The 21,636-nt window shown below is 41.0% G+C and overlaps 1 long non-coding RNA gene across 1 annotated transcript in view; it reads left to right on the forward strand.

The window, feature by feature from the left end:
- Positions 1-21,636, forward strand: part of LOC143158475 (uncharacterized) — a 31,333-nt gene that overhangs the window by 8,498 nt on the left and 1,199 nt on the right. Inside the window, exons 2-3 of the long non-coding RNA XR_012995005.1 lie at positions 9,497-9,526; positions 18,509-18,731. This is a non-coding gene — a long non-coding RNA (uncharacterized LOC143158475). The remainder of the gene's footprint in view (positions 1-9,496; positions 9,527-18,508; positions 18,732-21,636) is intronic.

Raw genomic sequence — 21,636 nt, forward strand, 5'->3', positions numbered from 1 at the left:
GTTGGCTTGCTGGGCAGCCCACAATCATCCTGGGATGTTTGATGCCTTCCTGAACACCACTCAATGTACTTTTGGCTCTGGATTGCTGGGCCAGCCAAAAAAAAAACCCAACAAAATTCAAATGTAGCTAAGAGGAAGGGGAAGTTTAAGCCATGCACGCTGTGATATCGCAGATAGGTTCACAGGGCATGTGAGGATGGGGGTACTTCAGCTGGAGTAAAAAAGGAAGAGCCAGATGTTCAGTGGAGGAAACACTTGTTTAACTTGCGCTGTGCTGACACACCGTGGAGGGCTCCACAGTACCCTTTTTTGAAAGTCACTCTAGGCCCCAATAGGAAAAGAAAGCAGCATTTGAGTACAGAGGAGGCACTCAGCAACCCTAGAAGGAACAGCAGCTGTTGAGTCAGCTACAGAGAGGGCTAATCAGAAAACACTGAAAGCTGAGATCAAACTTATGAGAATGGAGCAAAGAAGCAGCAGGAGACAAACAAGGATGCAGCCCAATGGGCTGTCTTGAATGCAGTTCTCTCTTAATCCAGAGTGACCTGGGTTTGGTGCTAGAATGGGAAGTTTTCCTAAAACATTATTAGCTCTGAATGGGTATCTGATTCCATTTTCTTAATTTTCACTGAGGTACACTCATTTATACCACTGAGGGATCCTGTTTTCAACATAGTTTTACATCCAGAAAGTTATAACTATCCATACTGCTATATAATTATCTTTTAAGAGGAGAAGGGGCAAATCCACTACAAGTAATTGTTAAGCACTTCTTATCCGTATTGCCTGGATAAGAATTACAGAGCATGGCCTTTTTTGAAACTCTTTTCACCTGTATGGGCATGATGCTGCTAGCTTAAATGGATTTCCTTCTGTTTTGAAATAAGTCACGTGAGAGGATATTCCTAATGTTCTTGTCCAAATTGATAGTGCTACGTCCTACCCGGGGAGTCACGAGCATTTGCTGTATTCTTCAGAGATATGTATTTGCAATTAGTCATCCATACGAGGGGACTGTTTAAGACAAGCCTTTCCCCCAAAGCAGTTAATTCTTCAAAATGAAAATAATCAGATAATGAGTTCATTTCCGATTTCACATTTAATGCCAAACGTTTTTGGGTAAACAAGATATGCTGGCAGAGCTCTGCTCTCATTGTATGTTTTTTATTAACTGGGAAACAGACAGTTGATTCTTATCCTCTCTATCAGCTCTAATAAATTACACATATTTTAGAATGAGAGACTTGTGCAAACTGGCTGACTGGTTTCAGTGTGGGAGCCCATCAGCCAGTCTGTGTAAACTGCACCCAGGCCCTGTTAGCAAGAAGTGAAAACCTCCGAAGACCCAGCTTGGGAATCTCCCACTCGATGGAAACTTTTACCACAGTAACTCATATTTCTGCAGCATGAAAATAAATAAGGCAGCAGAGAGTCTGTCTCTGGCAACTTTACCAAGTCAGACAGGCCCAGTATCTGAGCTGCTGTGCCATTTCTGTTGACAGCCCTTTGGTAGCATGAGGGAGCCCCTGATCAGCATGGGTGGTCCCACATGGCTCCATGCTGCTCATGAGCCGATGTAGGCGTCAGCTGTTCACAATGCACAGGATAGCAGATACTGCTAGGTATTTTGGGGTTGTGTTTTAAAGAGGTTGTGGAGGGAGGTGAGAATATAACAAAGCATAGGACCAATAAAAGTGTTAAATACTGTTTTCCCTCCCTGGAGCTCAGCTTTGGTCAGTGGACTTGCTGTGGTGTTACAGACCTGCTAAGGAGAACAGAATCTGGCCCTGAGTCTGGGGCCCCTGAAGCTTTCAAAATCAATACTTCTTTCCAGGCAGAAGAAGTCGAGAAGAGAGAAATCAAAAAGATTTATTTGGAAGTGGTATTTATGGCATACATTATGTCAAAAGCATTTAAAGAAGATTATTCTTAAGATGTCCCAAATTTTAGCAAGAGGTCGAAGTATTCACAATAATTTCTGATTTTGAACATTGTAGATTAAAATTCAGATTGATGTCTAATGTCTCTTGTATAAATATATTCTTCCTATCTGTGCACAATGAACTCCAGCATGTCATGAAGAGACCAGTCGTTCATAAACAAAGCAAAGCTGTCTTCCCTGTTGATCCTTATATTAGCTTAGTGCTTAGGTTGATGGTGCTAGTTCCTGTCCAAACTGAGAACTTAAAAACAATCTCTGCACTAAAGAGCTAAAGAGCTCACAGTCTAAACATACAACAGTCAGGAGATGGAGACAGACAAGAGGAGGGAGTACAAACGCAGTGATATTGATCAGCACAGCCTAAGTGCAGCAGTAATCGCACTGCAGTTAAGGTTTTAAATGGGTATTGCAGAAAGGGAGCATTTCAAGGTAAGATTTGAAAGAGAGCAATGTGGTTCTATTTATAGATGTTTATCTATTTTTTAAAAATAGTGAGAAGCAGTGTCAGAGAAAACAGTTTGTCTGAATCCAGGCTGCGTATTTAGGAAGTCATAATTGACCCCAGAAGTCTCAGATTCAGATGTTGAACAAAAAAAAAAGATCAGTAGAGTTTATTGAGATGATAATTTTTTCTGATGTACAAAATAACATCCATGACAACGGAGGGTGTAACAGAGCTATATAGGTGCAGCTGGAGGAAGACTTTGGCTCTGCAAACTCTGGACAAATCCCAGCTCTGACAACTTCACTTTTTAGCTTCTGAGGACCCGTTGAACAGAAGATGCCTGCGCTTTTGTAGGGGTACGGAACAGAGGGAGTCTGGTGTCCACAAAATAAAGCCAATGAACATTGTGATTTCTGGGAAGAACAGTATTTGCAGTATGGGCTCCAGACAGGAGAAGCTGGGGTATTAGTAACGTGTGACTGGAGACAGTCTCAGCAGTCCAGCTCTTGCTGTCAAGAGAATAAAAGAGTGTCTTGAGAGAACTGCTCCTTTCCAATCCTCTCCTTAGAGGGGAAAAAGTGCAAATATTTTTCTTTCTGCTGTCATTCTAAGGATGAAGCCACCATTTGGATTTTCCTAACCCAGTGTTTAACTTTCAGATGACAGAAATACAACAGTTCACAAGAACCTGGTCTCAGGCCTCACATATATGCTAGTTAACACTTTCATGGCTGAGTTAAACACTAAGAAAATCTAAGCTGCTTAAATAAGAATTTGACAAATTACAACCAGCCACTCAAAAAAAAAAAACAAACCAACAACAAATAAATATATGTATCTCTGCTCTTTCCTTTTTAAAGACCTTCTCAGATTGTTTTCTTTTCTTTTTCAGTAAAAGCCTGATTTGGAAAGTTATTGTCTGGAGGCTGTATTTGCATAACGGCAAGAAGGGTCAACCTGCATTGTCCAGCGTTGAGGAAAAAATAACCTTCGGAGAAAAGGAAGGCAATTTGCCCTGTTGTGAGTCATTAGGAGCTGTTGTGCTGAAGGAAGGAGACATTCTTCAGGAAAAAGTTGCTGGCATAGGTCTACTGCAGGGGAGAAGCAGTGTTGTACTGTGGGTATGGATTCACTAGGAGAACAGTTAACAAATTGGGTATGTGCTCTGCTTTTCTGTTCCCAGGAGGCGATGGTCCCTGGCAGATTGATAGTGACAGTTGTTTGTTGCAGTGCTTCAAGGTTGCTTCAGCCACTTCAAGCCATATACCTAGTGTTTGGGTTTAAAGAAGTTTGAGTTTGGTTAGATGTCTACCAGTTTTCCATACAAGCAATGATAGGCTCTGGGCCTGATATATCCTTAATCAAAAGGTGCCTTCTGTCTCCTCCTCTGAAATTTCTGGCTCACACTTGTTGTTTCAGAACTTGTTTTGTATTCTGTTTGTCTCCATTTACAGCAACTTTCGTACTATGTGGTTTTTCAGGGAAAAAAGCCTGTGGTGAGGGAACATTCAGAAAAGCACCCAGCTTCTCTGCAGGGTTCTTTGAGGAATTCCACTGCAAGAAAACAAAAATGTTATACCTGAGTGAGATGACATTTTTCTAATGGGTCTTAATGCTTTACTACCTGGTTTGCAGTCCGTTTCAGCTGTGAAAGGTACCTTTGGTACGAGCACCCCATTTCATCACATAGGAAGGTCACCGCATGGTATAACCTTTCGTTGACTTTTACGCCCCAGTCACTCTAGAATATATATGTATGAATTTTTAGTAGGAATACCTGGTTTAGAGTAGTCCCCTGCCCACTCCGAGGTCTGCCACAGAGTGAACCTCTCCCTGCCTGGACTCAACCGAGGGGGCCCCTGCCTCTGGGAGAAATGGCTCAGGACCAGCGCTACGACCTCCAACTGAAATGTGTAGCACTGGTTTGTCCTTCAAGTGTGAAGCCAATAAGGACTCTCTACCACAGTTTTTGAACGTATTTCCAAGTATGGCAGGGCACAGTGGCAGGCACATAATAGGACTTTTGGCATGTATTATACCGTGCTCAATAACTCCACTCTCTGATCCAAACATGCCCACCAAAAATAACTTCAGTGAACAGCTTTTATTTTAATTATTCCAGTGTGGGACTCATGAAGTTTTGCCAACAATCTGGTTTGTAAAGCTTTTTGTATCTAAGCACAGAAACCCGTAGTGTGTAGTTAATCCCGCACTGGGATTTTCCTGATCCAGTCACAGGTCTGTTCTGCAACCTCATCTTTCTTTACCTATCACTTGCTCTTAATGCTGTTCACCCCATCGACTCCTTGAAATCTTGCCCTTTCTTGACTCCTGTGACTGTTCTTTCCCAGCTTTCCCCCCTAATTTTCTGTTTTCTCTTTCAGCTCCACATTTAGTGGTTGTTGGTGGCTACTTGGTGGTTCCGCAGTAGTTCTGATCTCTGCAGGGCTCTTAGTGAGATCTGTATGTGGGCTCTCCCCTTTACACTCTCTGTCCAACCTACCACAGGGTATAATAACTGGACAACTGCATTTTTGCCAATGACTTGCAAATCTGCCTTTCCCTATCTGATCTGCTTCCTTTTGTCACTGAGTCTTTCAGTTTTCTTCCCCACCTTTCCCCGTCTTCCTATCTCCTTCCCTTCCTCACTGCGTCGTAAACATAAAGCAAACATAAGAAAAAGGATGTCCCTGTGGTTTGGTGGGATGAGCTGCTGGATTCTGCAGAACACTTCCAGGCCCTGAGTGGGTTGACTATGGTCGTTCCTCTCTATTCTCTATGTTGGACTATTTATTTAACCCTTCCTTCATCAAATTCTAATCTGCTTTGTGGGGAAGCACATGCAATTTGGGACATGGCAATGGTGCAGTATTTAAGGAAGTACTTACCGTTAGTTTGTAAATAGCCTCAGATAGTGAATAAATTGTCCCTTTAAGAAGATGAAACGTGAAAGACAAAAATAAAAAAAGAGTTGATAAGATATTCAGTTAGGTTCATTTCCTTAGGTTCATTTCCTAAGCATGCCAAAACAAACAGCTTTAGAAGGAAGAGGAGGAGCTTTCCAGAGCAGGATAACCTATAGCCTGATAATTTTTAGCACAGGTTGGATAATACAGGTTCAGATCCCTTCATGCCTAGAGGGAACTGAGCCCAAATCTCTGGCAGTCTGAGGGAGTGCTCAGGTTGTAGGGTGATTGCGTAAAACAGGCCTGGCAGCGACAGCACCCACTTCTCTTACTGTTTTGGTGGAGGAGGTTTGGATAGCAGTGGAGGAGGGTGGAGATTCTTGCCCTGAGATAGGCGACTAAATTCCAGAGAGGAATTTATTTTGGAATTTAAGGTAATTCCAATGTCCTCCGCATTTCCTAATGGCTAATTCGTGCAGCTCCTGCTCAGCCCTCTGTTTGGGGTGTCTGTGTTCTCTGCTTCCCAAAACTCTGGATGCCAGCACGCAAGCACACTCCTAGCAGTCAGGAGCTGCAGTCTTCAGCGCTGTGGGGCCTAAACATTGCTTGTGTCCAGAACAAAATATTTATCTGTATTTATGTAAATGCTTAGCTCTACAGGGTCTTGTGCTTGGTTACCTTGATAAGTGCTACTAATAATAACAATATGGACAATATGACGATTATATGCAACATTCATATAACTTTCACATGCCATCTGTTACAACATCTATAACACAGTGCTTAAATTTATGAAGCAAAACCAGGGGAATGTCTTTGCACCAGCTAAGGACAGACAAGACATAGTTTTGTGAGAATGCCTTTGTATTCAAGAGACTTTCAAGCTACTGCTTACTAGCATGCTACTCTGTGTCTGACTAAACCTGAAACGCAATATCTAATACTTTCATTTTGTCTCACGTTTGGACTGTACTCTGGTTCTGCTACCTTAAGTTTCTGTGCGTATGCGATGGGGAGTATAAAATGGGGGATTTTCAAAGGTCTGGAGGTCCCTCAGTGTCAAATTACTTTTGAAATTCTACTTTAGCATTTCCATAAGGCCCTCAAATATTCTTGGCAATTTACAATAGTCCTTGTCCCAAAGCATTAAAATACATTTCAGATGTGCCGAGAATAATAAAGCTAAAAACAGGGAGAAAAAAGAAATGAAATAATCCAGGATATAGTTAGAGGATCAGTGATTATTCAGGTATTTAGTATATTATTTTTAAGGCTTGGATGGAAGGACACTTCACTTTTAATTATTTTTTATTGACTCGCTGATTGTGACAGTGTAAGAAAATGTTTCTAGAAGTCGGATTTGAATTAGAGGAGGGTTTCACATGAAATCTGAATGCTTTTGAGAGAACGAGTTGCAAACACTAGACTTCATTATCTACTACAAATACTGGAAACAAAATGATTCATTGATCTCCTTCTCATCAGTTTCTTTTTTCCAGATATACCAGTGCGTTTGTCCATCTGTGATTAAAAATGTAGATAACCAAGAAACTTTTGCCTTATGTTAAGTGTAAAGAAAACAGAACAATGCTTTATAGTAAGCGAGGGATGCTGCAATATTTGAGCAAGTATCAGCCAGCAGCTGTTTTTAAAAAAAAACAACCTGAAATAATGAAAGAACTTCTACTTTAAAAATTTTAAACTTTTAAAAAACAACCACCTCGGATCATGCAGATTTGGTGCCTACCCACTGGAAAGTCACCAAATCTCACTTGTTTTGCTTGGGCCTCACTCAAACATAACTGGCCTCAAGCTAGTAAGCAAGCCAGCAAATGTCCTGGCTTGTAAAGAAACCTGATCCAACTCTGTAAACCGAACCCAGACTAAGAGCGGTGGTGAGGGGAACATATGGAAAATTAATGACAGATAATAGAATGGTGGGAGAGCCTTAAATTAGAAAAAGATTGTTATTAAGTTTATGCAACAATTCCAGCTAATAGTCTTTTGAGTTAAGAAAGTTACAGAGTAGCTGAGCATTGCTTTTGACTTTGCCAGCACCTAAGCTCTAGAAACGGCTGCTGTGTTGCTTTTGCCCCTCTGCAGCCTGAAATTCCCAATTGCATGTTCTTAATTGATACCTGTAGCAGCATTGCTTTATAAGCTGGTTCAGCTGCAACAGCACTTTGGGAAGTACAGCAATTCTGGCCCCACCTGTTTAAATAAATGGGAGCCTCAGGAAGAGGAGTGGATTGGAATTTGCTTGGGCTCAAACTGGGTATAACAGCAAAAGCCAGGCTGAGAACTACAAGCCTGGCCAAGCATGAGGAGGAGGAGGAGGTAAGGGCGGTGTGTATGTTTTCTTTTTTTCCTCTGCGGACCTCCAGGCATTTTGCGAAGATAAGCTGCTTGTGGTATGATGTCACAGATGGGGAAACAGTCCCTGGGAGCTCATAGTTGCACAGCCCCTCTGTGGTGGAGGGAGTGGGTTTCACAATGGAAAGGAAAGAATAATTTTAAGGAAAGTGTATGCATTTCTGGAATACTCAAAAATTGCATATTTGTTTGGCTGATGGCCTGGGATGCTCACCTAGGGTAGACTTTGAAACGTGGCACCATACAGTAGTTATTTTGTACCAAGAGAAAAGTGATCTTTTTCCTCTTATTCTTCCACTTTTGTTTTATTGAAGACTAGCTAAAATACTAATATTCTTCCTGCCTGGACCCTAGAACGTCTCTTGCTCCTCCCCTGTTGTTTCCGAAGAATCACCTGTTCACAGTGGAACATCAAGCTGCCTTTATTGCTGAATAACTCAGGTGTGTCCTCATTCCTTATCACCGTGTCCAGCCCCCTGCATCTTTAACAGACCATGTAGTGCAAGGGTGGCCCAGGTGATTCTAGGTGATAAGCCGATCCTCTTGTGCTGAAGGTTTCCTGTACATTTGAGGAAAACAAGCAAGGATTGTACAGAGGGAGAACAGCAGGTGGTGGTCTCCATCTCTCTATTGCTAAATAACATACTATGGCTGCTGCCTTTGTCTCCTGGTGAGTAACCTAGCAGGAAGAGCACAGCTTATGCTCTTGTGATTGTAGTCTTTCTGCAGGAGAAAACTCTTCTCTCTTTTATAATCTGAAATGAGGACTGTATGTTGTGATCCTTGCAAAACCATTTCCAGAGAATATATGATAAGAGTAGCTCAGCATTTAGATTATTCCCCATTCCTTGCTCACACTTGCAGTATGGATTATTCCATACCCTGTTATCGAGTAAAAAGTAAGGTGTCAACTGAAATGGAGTGGCAGCAAAAAGTGTTTCATACATGGCTGTGATAGAAGAGCAGACCCTAACCCTGCTGAAGAGCAGCAGTATTACCAAACACATTTCAGGCTGTATCCATCCTGCTGCACATGAGCAAATGTTGAGGTTGATTTGCCCACTCAGAGACCCTTTAGGGCCAAAAGTTGGGCAACTTGCCTGGTAGTTTGGGTGTTTTTTTAAAAAAAAAAAAAAGTCTTGTTGTGCCATTCAACAAACTTTTCTTTTTTTCTTGAACCTGTTGCCTCTGTGCCACCACAGTGGCTTAGGGTCCTTTCCAGAAGAGCCTTGGGGAGGCTCTGGAGAGGACCAGGCTCACCCCAGACTCCTGAAGAGCAGGTGCTGGGGGTTTCTGATGTCAGCTCTAAGTTTCCCTCCCTGGCTGCTCAACTGAGAGAAGAAATGGACTTTCCAGTAAAAGCTTTTCAGGTGCCTGTCTGCATCTTTATTGCAGTTTAAAGAAATATACTGGGATCAGGGTGTCAACAAACTGGTGAATTCTGTAGCTTACATTAATTAGATTATATTAGATCATCATAAGGATTCATACTAACCATAAAAATTGATGTCTCTCAAACTAAAAAAAAATGCTGAGTTGTATAGGGAAAAATGCATAAACATATAAATACACATTATGTATACACATACATGGTAGTAGTAATACTAGTAGTGCAGCAGAAAGCCTTTAACTATGTGTGAGGGGTGGGGGTGATTTAGCAGGCAGACTTTTTTTCCTGAGAAGTAACTTTTAACCCACTTCACATGGCTCAAAGACTGGGAATCAGTATCAGTGGGGAAGGAAAGAAATAAGAAATGTTTAGAAATACCAATGTTTCCAAACATAAATATTTCCATTTCTGGTTTGATAAATCTGTTTAAATCCTTTCAGGTTCCTGTGGAGGAGTAAAACAGCCTAAAGGTAAGACTTCTGATGTAAAAGAGTGTTTTCTGTGACCTTGGCAAGCCTATGGACTGACCAAAAGAGATGATGGCTCCAGAGTGCACGGTGCATGTTTTGCTTTTCTAATGTCTAGAAGATTCAATGCATCTGAAATATAACAAAAAATTTCATGCAGGGCAGTGGAGATGTCCTACTGACAAGAGGGAGCTGTATTCTTTTTTCATCACCTCATAAACAGTGGGGTTCTGACTGAGGATGTTAGGTAATGCTTGCCATATACAGAACTCAAAGGGGGTATTACTTTCATTGTACAACCCTTTGAGATCTGAGGCAGTATTGTTTAACAAAGCATATTGTTTTTCCCTCTTGCTTTTACCGAGCTTTGATGCTGATTTTAGAACTTGACAGCTGTGTTTAGACTTGTCTTACATCTCTCATACAGAGGGGGGGAAAATATAGATGTTTGGGGCAGCAGGCAACCAAACTGTGTGGAGAGGAGGAAGAGAGGCAACATTTGCTTTGGGAAATTGTGGAATAGGTCCACAATGATTAACTTCTAGTCATTCTCCTTTTGGGAGACTCCTTAGAGCTGAATGGGGTGCTGGTCCCTTATGCCCTACCCAGGAGAACTGTGTGCCTTGGAAAGGGACTCATTGCCACCTAACACCGTTGTAGAAAGGTTTGAAGTCTGTCTAGGCACCATGCTTCAGAAGGATTCCTATCTTTGCTTGGGATTGTGATCCAGAAGACCTTAAGAGACCACAGGCCTGCTTGACCTTCTCTATAGTGCTCTTCATTGTGACAGTATTTAGGTATGAGTATTTCATGTGGCAAAATAATTAAGGTGAAAAAATATCTATTATGAATACACTGAACTTGTTACAGCTACTGTAATAAATGAAATGAAAATAAACTTTTTATCATTACTTTCAAATCCCTAACATCAAACTAAAGTGAATTCCTGTAGAATATTAACCTGCTAACCTGTTTAAGTTCATCCTTTATGGCATAAAGAGAGGTGTGAAGAGTTCATATTTGTTCAACAGCTGAGTTTTTCAGATGGCCCATCTTTGAATAATTATGAATACCTTATTCAATACCTGAAAACTGTAATGTTCCACCATCTCTACAGACACCTGAGGAGAATGTCTTGAATAAGTCACTGGGACTGCACACATGGAACCAGGGATTTGGGCCAAAATAGGAAAAGAGAAGGAATCGAGGGATATTCAAAACTCTAATAAAATAGAAGTCAGTCACAATCCTGTTCAAGGTCTGAATAGCTCTTTTCTCTTCACTGTTCTATCTCATGATAGAAGACCCAGGAATATTCATTCTTCTCAACTTCTGTAAGACACCATGCAAACAAGGGGTCTTAGTGAATCATGTGTCACAATATTTTTTGTTTGTGTTTGTTTTTCCTTTGGAAGAATGACATTTCCATGGTGTTTGGTTAAGTCATAGCCCTCTCAGGAGAGGTGTCCTGAGTTTCAGCAAGATTATATCTAAAGGAAGGTGCAAAACCCCAGGTCCTTTACCTGTTTCTCTCTGTGTTGTTTATGTACGTTCTTGTTTCCAAGCTGGAGTGAATCTTATGAGCACAGAGCCTTTGTAGCAACTTCTCTGTAGGAATGCCACCTCCCCAGACCATGAGCATTTCTGTTCTGTAAATACACTTCCCCCACTCTGATATGGGATGTCTTCACCTTTGTTTTCTCACCTTCTTTTCAGGATTTGTTTGCCTTTGGCAGCTGAGGGATGGGGCCTGATGAGCAATCCTTGCCACCCGTTGCACACACTTTGAATTCATTTTTAACTGGGTATCAGAAGCAAGGATAACTTAATGGCTACCACTATTAACCATTTCACAACTGATCAGTTTAGCAGGAATGTAAAATCAGTATACTTCTAAGCCAATATAATATTGTCTGTCACTTGTTGGTATCATTTGTGTCCTCTATAAATGGAAATTAACAGTTCATAGGCCTTATTTGGGCACTGAGCACAGAACCTCTATTTATTCTCATAGAACAGAACGTACTACGGGATTATCACTTCTAACCTAAGATGTCAAAGAAATATCCCCATAGCTTAGCCCCCAAGTTTGGGTCATCTTAGAGAGGAAAAATCTAAAATTTCTTCAAGTATTTTGCAGTAGTTTAGAGCCAGACCCAAATTTCATCGCTTGCAGTGTTCTTCAGTTCCAAACCACTGTGTCTGGTAGAAATGTCTGGAATGTGGAGTATTGTATTTAAAAACAAAGCAAAACAATCCTTAATAGCCACTCTATCATTTAGCTAAACAAAATCCCTACCCACACCATTCTGGAATGGGGGAGTGGTGAGGATGGGAGAAATAGTGGGGGAAAAAAATTGAAGTAAAACTGTGTATACAGTGATCAGAATTAATCACTTTGAGGTTTGGAACAAAGATGAAAATATAAATTAAACAAAACTGTCTTTATCCCATAAAACGCTTAAAATGCTAGTTACAGAATTCAGAGGGCCCAGTGTTTAGTTCCGAAGAAAACGATATGAAAAGCCAGGAAGCCACTTCTGCTTGGTTACCCTTACACTAAGGATCAAAGCAGAAAGGTATCTCATTTCCATGTATAACTTTGAAGTATTTTATAAAGAAAGTCAGAAAATGGATCTTAAAAGTAGTTCTTGTTAGGCTGCCTTGCATCAGAGGAATGAGTAAGAAAACTGTAATGTCTCTTTTCTGGAAGATGTACCGGTACTGTATTGTACAGCAAACTACTTCATCTGTCTTGTAATTTTTGGTTTGTAAAGATCAAGAAAGAGTGGGACAGGTTTTTTATGGCCTTGGGAGCATTTTTTTTTTTCCTCTGCTCTCATAAACCTTCCATATGCTTCTACATCCATGTCTTGTTTTCAATTTTAGTGAAGGTTTTTATTTGGAGTCTCATAAAATTCTAATTTATTGCAGCTTCTTTTTATAAAATGGAGAGGGGAGGAGGGAAGTATTGAGATAGCATGTGCAAGGCAGTCCCGAGGAATGCATTTGTGAATTTAAAGCATCAGTCAGTTTATCAGCCCCTACTTCAGTTATTGGCAAATACTTTTCCTTGTTCTCTAACCTATGATTGTGTATTTTCACTGTGTGTGTATAGAAAGGCTAAGTGACTATCTGAGTGTACTAATATATGCTTATTTTGGGGGGTATGGAATTCAAGTGCTGAACTTCTAAAACTGTGCATCAGTATGGCCTATTTAACAATGTGTATACTGAGAGGTGGTAAGGAGAACCTGCCCTCCCAATGTGCCACATCTGGCACTACTTGGTAATAACTTCTCATGCATTGTTGTGCATTATGGTCCTTGAATTCTACTTAAATCAGGAACAGGAACGTCAACTTACTGAGTAGCTGCTGGTTTCACCAGCATAAAGGAGTGCATCTCTAGTACAGAGAAAGGCATAGTCTTTTCTCTTGTAGGGCAGAATCCAGAGCAGAAAGTCCTAAGATGCCAAGTGAGCGTACCAAAATCAACCTTAAGAGAGGTCTGAGGAACATCCAAGAGCACAGTGAACTCCCAGATCTACCCGCTTCTTGTGCACATGGACTCCTGTATGCAAAAGGACATCAAGGGACAGCCCAGTTGGCTATGCCTGGTGGGGAACAGAGCATGGAATGTGCTTGAATGTACACGGGTGCTCATGCATCACTTGTTTTGCATTTTTACATTTGCTCTTTACCTAGATAGCAAAACTGGTCTACAAACTCACATCCCTCTGCTTAAATAACAAAGACTCTTTTACAGTCAGTAAACTGTCTGCAGCCACAACATAGTGAGGAGGAATCAGGTGGAAGAATCTCCCCTCTATATGATGTGCACCTATAGCAGTCGGTTCTCACTGGTCTGTTGTGAACTGACTTCCGTCAGCGCACACCATTTGTTGAATACTCATAACAAATACCCTCCAAGATAGCAGTGGTACATCCCTCTGGAAGTCACTGATGACAGCTGGCCCTTTCCTAGGTCAGGAGCAGAGGGTTTGCCTCTGAGGGAACAGGAATATTTCCAGGCTTACCTGTGATACCTCCTCCCGCTCTGTTCAGAATTGGATCAGACCAGTTCTGATCCAGAAAATCAGAACAAGACCAGAAATCTTGTTCTAGAGCAAGATTTCTACACAAGGGAATAAAGTCTATTTCCTGCGCGCTGCCAGCATAGTTACGTTTCTTTGCCCTTCTCCAGTGTTAAGTTGACCAACTTAAATCAAAACCTCGTACTTCAAATAGTGAAGAATCTGGGCACTAATGTGTTACTGTGGTTCGAAGTTTTGAGTAGCTGAAGTTTGAAAATTCAGGTAGTCACTGACTTCAGGAGAATGAGTACATCTTGTTCAGCAAAGAACCATGTCGCTTCTACGTAATGACATGATGCACTGGAATCACCTGTAAAAACAAATGTCCAGAGTTAATGGTCTATTGCACCAGCACAACCTATATAGAAGGTATCATCAGGCAAAATGACAAGTTTAAGAATTTTGTGCAAACAACATGTATGCTTTTGCGTATGTTGTATGTTTGATAGACATGTAAACATATCGTACACACACATGCAGGTATTCTCTGAATATAGTCGTCTTTGTGAACGACTTCCCACTCTATATATGTTATTGTACATGTTAAGGTATGTCAGTAATACAACACTCGTGTTGTTTAAATGTTTGGAGGGAAGACCCTCCTGGGAAATGTTCCTAGGGGTGGGTCAACCTGAGCACTGAAAGAGAAATCCATGTCCCGTAGCACATTTGAAATCTGTTCCTGCAGAGGCTGTAAGGAAATTTGAGAGAAGCTCTGATGGAGAGAAACTACCGGGCACTGGGCTTTTTTTTTTTTCCCCCCCCTCCAAATAAAACATAGAATAGGCTTTTAACTGCCTTTTCTCCATAATAGCTACTTAACCCTGTTCACTAACATTAAGGAAAAAAAAGAAAATTCCAAGCAAAATTCCTATTCAGAGTAAAAATATAAATTAAAACGAAGTGCGCAACGCACACCCTTTTCTTTCCTTCCTGTTTTGTTTGGTGTTTTCTAGCTCTGCTTTTCAGACAGCTGAATGGGGGCTGGGAAAGTGTTTACAATATTTTCACATGATTGAGATGGCAGAGTTCTTGCGCTCCGTGAAAGGCCTTCTGTTTTCAGATGGCATTGAAAGTTTACCGTCTTTCCAGACAAAAGGAAGAGAGCCCGTTGCCAGCGGATGAGTAATGGGCATGGCCTCCGCACAATACCTCCTATCCAGTCCTAAATCTACATGGTGTTCTTAGGCTTCCCGGCTTCTCCAAAGCAACCTTTGTCTCTGCTCTGGGAGACCAAAACTGCTCGTTGGGCGAGTGGGGATGCAGCCAAGAGGGGAAGGCTCAGTGACAACAGTTGCTCAGTGCTCACTGCCCAGTATCTGCCTTCTTACTATGCTACTATAATAGTTGGAAACCCATCAACAATTGGGCATCTTCTATACAAATATGTTGCAGACCATCTGTATAGTTTTCAGTTCCAGAAGATTCCAGTAACTCACTAAGTTTTAATACTTTTTTCTTGTTAATCTGATGGGCTGCCCTGAGATAAGTGATTAAAGCAAAAGCCTGCCATAATCACTTCGGAGCTAAAACTGCACAGAAGTTGCTAATTCCTGCATTTGTTTTCTTACAAGCAACTCGAAGCAGGCATTTTCCACTGTTAATAATTTTTAGGTTCTATTAAGTCATTCTTTTTTTTGGTCAGAAATAATATTTTGGTGAAAATGATTGCTAACATACTCTTTCAGAATATTAGAATAGACAATTCTAAAGTTTTTCCAGAGAATTTGTGCACTTGTTGGCGTTACAGAGACCAGTAGGTAATTTTCTTCTTGTTTCTCTTATAAAGTTTCCTAGAGCTTGTCTGTTTGGAATTTATCTATATGCATATCTGTAAATGTAGACTACATATGCGTGGGGCTTGTGTGTGTGAGCACGTCTTTCTGTCTACCTGTCTAAAAGAACTTGCATTTCACTTTCGCATACTTTAAAGCGCACTAAGAAGAGCTTTCTAAGAATTAACTGAGTGCTCATTAACTACACTTAATTTTGATTGTGTGCTCAGCTAAGAATTGTCAGTATTAAGTTCTTATTCTTTCATACTAATTTGATATTGCACAGACACTGATTTATTGTTGTCAGGAAAACAGAAGCAAAGACGTAAGAGACGCTGGATTCCATAAGGGTTGGTTGTAGCTGGTATCAGCAATTTACTGATTAACGTGTAGTAACCTGTAGTGCTGACAGTCCTGGGTATACAAGCAATGCATTAAGGTTATTAGAAAACTATTTTCTAAATTACCTGAGTACAGCTTTCAAGGTAACTAATTCTATTTTTTTCTTTTTTTGAGGAGTTAGCTGTTTAAAACAGCATTAAAATAATCTGGCTTAATTTCCTCTGCTGAAAGAGCAAGTCAGCTGAAACTTGGACTTTTTGCTGAAAGGGGGGAAAAAAAAAAGAAGTAGTTTTTCTCTTAAAGAGCATGACCATACACATTCCGCTCTGGTGCCTTTAAAGGGGACTTCCCTGTTTTAAATGCCCTCGAGCACAGAAATACCAACACCTCTTAATTGTTTAATACATTACAGCCTAAAACATTTACAGACGTGCTTTCCAAGTATTTCACTGTTCCAGGTGCTTGGTCCTGCACCTCCTAAAATAATAGGCTATTTCCCCTCAGTTTTCATGTGCTTGGTGCCACAATGAGACATATGCTCTGTATCAAGGGAAGGGGAAGTGAGGGAAGTAAGTGGGACTGCCTGACATTGGTGCTTGCACTTGCGACATACACAGACTTCTCTGTCTTGCGTCACACAGCTTGTAAAGCATGGGAAAATAACGTGGCTTGTACTTGGGCTGTAAGATCCAAGGAGAAAAATATCATATTGTTAAGCATTTGAATGTCACTCTGCACAAAGACCCCCTATCACTGCTTCCTCTGAGCAGCATCACAAAAAGAATAATACTTCTAGTAATCAGCAGTGCTGAATATACACCAGTCCACGATGCAGCCGTCTTAAAGCCACGCTCCAAATCGTATTCGTTGTTGCGTGGAGGTGACGTGAAACTGAAGTCTGATGTCTGTAACATGCAACCACGCTTCAGACTGAGGAAAAAAAATTATTCTGAAAAAAAACATGACACCTTATTTTGATTCAGTGGGGGCAAAGTAAGATACAACAATTTGCTTGGCCTACGCTTAACTAATTTAGTTTTCAACTTATTTAGCCAAAATGAACTGAGGCTTTTCCCCGCTTGAGAAATAAATCCCTTAATATAGAGCACTTAGGGCTCCCTAGGCTTCCATGAGACTCTACCCTGGCATAACAGGATCCAAACTACTGTCAATCTTATTGTCACGTCATACCTCTGATAAGAGTCTCAGATGCCGCCTGCTCGCAAGCTGTGCAGTTCAGACATCCACGTGCCACGAGCACGGGTAACCTGGACACGCTATGATTCAGCGCACGGGCACTGAGAGAAACTGGGCAGTCAAAGGGACTTTGTCTGGAAATACCTGTTCAAAAAGTCCCCCTTCTCTTGCTTGAAAATCCTCCCTACTGTGCAAATGCAAGCAAATGTAGGTTGTTTAAAGAGTTGGGGTTTCAAGACCACCTCCTAATAAGTCCCTGCAAGGGAGCAGCAGCTGGACACAGTTTCCAGTAAGGAGCTGGAAGGAGGGTGGCTCTGGCTGGCCCGAGGGAGGAGATAATGCAGAGTTAAACAATTCTGTGAGAGTGGAGGACTGAGTCTTTCCGTGGCTGCAGTTTCAATCATGCACTTCCCCGCTAAGTTGCCTGCCGTCCCTTTGAACCCACGTCTCCCATGTGACAGAGCAGTGATCTGTCTGCTGAGCCACTAGACTAATATTGTTCTTTTAATCTCACAAAAATGTGTTATAAAAGAGTTTGATTCACATGAGAAATTAAGTATAAGATCTGTCCTCATAAAGACATTATACCATGAATGCTCTCTTTCTGCTGGCTGCAAGAATAGGTGGCTCAAGGGTGAAAGGGTAGCATTTACATTTAAATACACCTATTGGAATCACACAAACAGCAGGCTAAAACTACTGCTCCCTCTCTGAATGCTTTTAGAGTTTGCTGCTTTTCTAACACAGCAGCATCTTTTTTTTTTTTTTTACATAATCAAAAATGGGAAACGAGATCCTTAAGATCCCATAAAATAAAACAAAGAAGGTCTTTGTGCCAGTGGGATAAATGGATGAACCTTTTCAAACTAATTATTTTACTTTTTATCTGTATGTGCCACTCAGAAGGCGAAATCCAGATATGAACTGGAGCTTTCTCTGCTGTTACACTAACTGGTAGTGCTGGCTGGGTGCGATGCTGTTTACATTTCCCAGAGAAAGTGAAATGCACTTTCTTTTTTTTTTTGTCTGCCAAACCCAGATTTACCCCGTGATAAAACAGAAAGCTCCTTACCACCTGGAGAAAACAGAAACTGAAACAGGGTGGAAAGAGCACTTGGTGCCAGGGTGGCCTGGCAGCCAGGGTGCAAGATCAGTGAAACCCTTGAAATGCACCCGCTTGACCCAGGCCAGGGCTTCTTCCCTTTCCTCTCTGCCATCTTCCTCCCCTTCACACAGCGACAGAGGCTTACGAGCTGGAGCTGCAAAAACTCTGGGGTTGCCTTTGCTCTTTGGGACCTCTGGTTGAAAAAAAAAAAAACAACCAAAACCCCCCCAAAACTGTGTATTTTCCTGGAATTTTTCCTTACATTTTTTGATGGCTCTTTTATCATGATTTTCCACCACTCAAACAAGGGCCAAAACCAAACAGCATGAATAAATGCCTTAAAATTACAATGTAGCTGAAAATCAGAAATCAGGATCTGCATTCTGAACAATTTTTGCACACGCTCCCCAATTTGTATTAAATTAGCACATAACATACAGCTAATAACACTAATCGTTAAATATGTTCCAGATGCTTCTGAACAGTGAAGAACTTCAAGTCCAGATCTGGATGTGGCAGTTTCTTGACATCTAGTTAATATTTTTTCCTTTGAATATATACGTAAAACTGCTATCTTAGAAGAGATTCTAAAGTCCATATCATTTCATTAAGTTTGTAAAAAATGCCTTAGGATTCACGACTATCCAACGTTATATACTAAGTGGAATGAAATGATCAGATCTTCAAAATGCAGGTAAAGAAAGTGAAGCGAAGGAGTCCATATCTCCATGTCCAGTAGCCATCTGTGGGTCTTTTTTTAAGAGTATATCTAATTGTATTTTGTTTGGGTTTTTAATAGTTTTGACCTTTTCAACGTTGTGTGGCTGTATAAAACAAAACAGTGTGTCCCTTAGTTTTCCTAGTCTAGCATGTCTTAGTCTTCCTAGTATGTCTTCCTAGCTTTTATGTTATGAGAAATGCTGAATAATTGTTTCCTGTATACTTTCTTCATTTTTTTTTTCATAATTTTATGTCAACTACTCATCAGTCATCTTTTTTCCAAAATGAGGAATCCTCTGTGACCTAAACTCTCCATGTAGAGAAGCTTTTCTAGACATCAGGTAATCCTTGTTGCACCCTGTTGTGGCTCTCCTCCTTCAGCTGTGCCCTCGTGGAGGTGAGGGGATCAGAGGTGTTCTCAGTATTCACCGTGAACTTATGAAATGGCAGAATGATATCCTCTGCGTTGTTCTCCCTTCCCTTCCAAAGGACTCCTGGCACCCTGTGTGCTGTCTGACTGCTACTGAGCATTAGGATGACGTTTTCATGGAGTTTAAAGGTCCATTGTAAGGAGGAGTTATTCTCCTGACCCATGGATACATAAGGCCACATTACCCGAATTCAGAGGATTTTGTCCTCTGCAGAGCAGTTTAGACAACCTAAATTGCATACCTGTGTTTTGATCCTACAGTGCAATGAAGGTGCCTCAGTGCTCCTGCGGGAGAAGTCCCTTCCAGCCAGGCAACAGTCAATATATGCACCTCAGCCCACTGAGAATTTAGGTAAAAAAATTATCTTCTGAGGAATAAAACATCAAGTAAAGCCCATTTTTTAAAAGTGGAGGGGATGGTAGATGTTCTGAGACTCTGGTTCCTGGCCTCAGTTTCCTGTTTTCAATAATAGTGTAACATAAAATATCAAGAAAGAACCAGAATCTATCTGCTACCACTATCTGATAGGTAAGTCGTCTCTCTTGTTTCCCTGGTGGATACTTAAGTGTTTCTGGGGAAATGTTGTGGGAACTTCTAGGTGAAAGGATGCCTGTAGTTGCTTTTGGGTTCTCATATCATTAGACTGTGTGGGCAGAAGATGGTCCAAGTTGCTGTTTGAGGTTAGAATCCGACACCTCCATTCCAATTCAGGCAATGTTATTGGATATGGGCCAAGAAGTTTATGCTAAAAGTTTAGTATCATTAAGTTATATCAAGCATAGCTCAACTACAATCAAATACTCATTTCCTAGCTTGAGGCTCTCATTTCACACTCTGAATGAATAAAATATAGCCTGGCCAAACAGAGGTTGTGAGACAAGTGCAAGCTCTACTTAGAGGTTAACAACCTGATTTCTCTCTCATACCAGTTTTACGGTCATTTAGCTCCATTGACTTTGGTGGAATGAGTCCTGATTTACAGCATTGCTTCAGAGCGGGTTTAAAGCTGTGTTATACAATAGCAATGCTGGTGCCAGGTCTTTGGGAGCAAAGCATGTTTGCACTGTGCATGCCAGAGTACTATCAGCTCTGAGGCCCTAAAGAAAATGTTTATTAATTTTTGATCCATAGAGAACAGATTTTCGAGAAATTATTTAGGTTTCTCATCTGTTGCCTTACTTTTATGATTTAATATCAGTTACGGGGGTTTTTTTTTTCAGTGCCTTGTCATTTACCAAGGTAATCCTGGGGTTTCAAATCAAATATAGGTTACAGGTTTACAGAGTCCATATTTGTGTGTATTTTTAGTTGGAGCAGACACCCTCAACTTGAAATTAAATCTCAAAAATGCTGTCAAATTTAAAACCAAAAACCCAACAACAAACCAGATAGATTTAGTTATTTCAGAAACTACTTGGAAATTAGTCTACCTCCTGTCACCTCTCCAAAGTGTGATTTTAAGTTCGCACACAATAGACTACCATTTCTTCAGAGTTTGACGTGTATCACCATAGGAGGTCTCCTGTGCTACTTCCTATCTCATATTGACTTCCTAGCGTAGAGCAGATAGGAGAAAATATCTGAGTGAATGCATCTGAGCAAGGAATGAGGATCTGTGTTCTTAGCTTGACTCATGTTGACACAAAATATTTTTACTGTGGGAAAGCTAAGCAAGCCAAACATGATAAACTTGCAATCCACTTCACTGCTAGGTAGATACAGCTATGCCGGCCGGAGCTCTGCTTTAGGAACTTTAGCTCATGTGCACTGAGGATATGGAAAAACACATGTGCTTTTGATGTCTCTCTGGTGTATCTCTTAAGTTGCCAGAGCTCTCCTTTCACAGTCCTTAGCAGCTGGTCTGTCACTGGGAAGCTGTAGAAGGATCTTATCTTCTTTGTGAGCCAGGCCTTACCTTCTTATCCAGTACAATGGCCATGTTCTTTGGAGAAGAGATCAGCTAGCCTTCTCCCTTTTCTTTCCCCATAAAATAATCTGAAGTGGGGCAGAAGCATCAGGAGTGCAGTGCAGAGGTGAAAAGAAAGATTTTTTTTTTTTTCCTGAGAGAGGTCATTGTTTCTCAGTTCCCAGCAGCAGAAACTTTAAACTAATGATCTTTCCAGAACATGTAGGCCAGCTGAGCCACACTCACGTTCATGTTGTGATGATTTAATATGCTGTTACGAGTATTTCTAGCAGGGACAATGTTTTGCAACATCATATTAAGGATAATAATAAATAAACCCATACTCCCTTGTCTCCCCAGAAAACAACCTCCACCATGGTTATTTATCCGATGGATCTTGGGGGCTTCAAGGCCTTTACAGATGTCAGGGTTAGTGCAAGACAGACTTTGCTGAAGGAACCAAGTGGCTGTGGTGCCACCTCTCTACCTCTCTGCCTTTCCCCCCAAAAAATTGTGACTTTAGCGAGGGGATAGAAATTTTT

The sequence above is a fragment of the Aptenodytes patagonicus genome, chromosome 3, assembly GCF_965638725.1.
Source record: "Aptenodytes patagonicus chromosome 3, bAptPat1.pri.cur, whole genome shotgun sequence".
NCBI lineage: Eukaryota > Metazoa > Chordata > Aves > Sphenisciformes > Spheniscidae > Aptenodytes > Aptenodytes patagonicus.